At 51.3% G+C, this 1922-nt stretch overlaps 1 pseudogene; it reads right to left on the bottom strand.

The window, feature by feature from the left end:
* Window positions 1-664: 664 nt before the first annotated feature.
* LOC136470245 (uncharacterized) lies at window positions 665-1233 on the bottom strand (annotated as a pseudogene).
* Window positions 1234-1922: the final 689 nt, after the last annotated feature.

The raw sequence follows: 1922 nt of genomic DNA, 5'->3' as shown, positions 1-1922 counted from the left end.
TCCGAGTCTGCATATGATCGAATTATAGTCGCGTTAGCGACGTCTATAGAATAGCACAAAGAAGCAATGAAAATTCAAAAGAGCCAAATGCACTCAAACATAGGTTCATTGCGTAAAGTTCAATTTTAGATGAATTTTGGTCCTAGTTTCGTATTTTTCTGAGGTCGTATGAATTAGTTATGAATTTCCAAAGTTTAAATCATCTCTGAAAATGGAAAAGGCTGAATTAATCCAGGGCTGACACGCGTCACACTTAGGGTTGAAAACGGTCGGGAACGGTCGGGAAAACACCGTAACCATTCCCGCTCCTGCATTATATGACCGGGAATGGTAGCGGGAACGGGAAAGCCAGACGGGAAAATGAATTCAATATTACGGGATATCGGGAACGGAATACTTTAATCGGGAACATGTCGATTATGATCAGGAATCGATAACACAAAAATAGGAACATCGATATACATGTAACCACTTAAAACAGTTAGCTCGACACAATAATTGCAACCATGCATATATGGATGAAAGCAACACAGAATGACAGCAACATATCCACACCACAGTTTGAGTGCTTGACAGATCGACAGCAACACAACAAAAAAAGAAGAAGAGATGTCTACTAAATACACACGGGCTTCTGCCAAGAGAAGTGGAAATGCAGAGATTATCACATCAGCACAACTGACCTCGCCGGATGCACAATCTCGAGCGCGCTCATGTCCTTGGTAACGGACTTCAGGAGCACCTTCGATGTCCTCACTCGGGAGAGTAGCTTCAGCCCGAAGCTGCAACAAACAGAAAACAGTCAGCGCATAAGCCCAATGACCCGGCATCATTTCGCCATCTCCAAATCAATCCTAGCCGAGCCTTGAACTCACCTATGGATCTGGCTCTTCATCGACCCCTCCGGCGCGCTCTCGAACCCGATCCATGCCCTGTTCATCTGCAAATCCAAACCAATCCATCAGAAACCCCAAATGCGGGCGACGCCATGGGTACCCACGCGAGCATGGCTGTGGGGTGGGAGGCAGGCACCTTGTCAGTGACAAAGTCAACGATGGCCTCGGCCTTCTCCGGCGCTGTGTGGCCCCCGAAGGAGATGCCGCGCTAGAGATCCCTCTGAGTCAGCGGTGGCGGAAGGGCGCCATCGGTAGCGGATGCTGCGGCGGAGGCGCACGGGAGGGCGAAGCACTAGGCGCGGCCCTTGACGGGGAAGACGATGATGTGGGCCTGCATCGCGTGGCACAGCGCGGCGAGGTGGGAGTGGGAGTGGGAGCAACCGAGCAAGGGCAGGGGGCACGGTGCGGGAGGCGGCGGCGTGGGGGAGGCCTTAAAAATAGGAAATTCCCGCGGGAGTTTTCCTATATAAATACGGGATCCGCTAATTCGGTCAGGAAAACACTCTAACTGATTTCGATCCCGGATTCGCCGTATTTTCCCAGATTTCTTCCTGAATCTGTTTTTCCCGATAAAATGATATCCGGTCGGGAATTCCGGTATTCGGTGCCGGTCGGTACGGGAATTTCCCGTTCCTGCTTTCATCTATAGTCACACTATGACTGGTCCACGTGGCATGCTGACGCTAGCGTGACGTCAGCATGACGTCATCATCTCGGCTCCGGGCTGACAAGTGGGGTCCTTCTAACGTCAGCATGACATCATCAACGTCATCAGTTCCGACAGGTGGGGTCAGGGCTCTTGGGTCGCTGACAAGTGGGTCCGGTCAAAGTCAACGTCAAGTCAATGGGCAACGGGTCATAGTCACTGACATGTGGGGCCAGAGTAGCTGACGTCACCGTGATGTCATCATGACGTCACCTCGGCTGTGTTGTTACTGACAGGTGGGACCCGCATGATGTTGTCATGACGTCACTTACTGACATGTGGGTCTAGAGTCTCTGTGTCGCTGACATGTGGGTCCGGTC

Source organism: Miscanthus floridulus, chromosome 8, assembly GCF_019320115.1.
Source record: "Miscanthus floridulus cultivar M001 chromosome 8, ASM1932011v1, whole genome shotgun sequence".
Classification (NCBI taxonomy): Eukaryota; Viridiplantae; Streptophyta; class Magnoliopsida; order Poales; family Poaceae; genus Miscanthus; species Miscanthus floridulus.
Note: the sequence above shows the minus strand (reverse complement) of the source record. Positions and strands in the feature narration are given on the sequence as shown.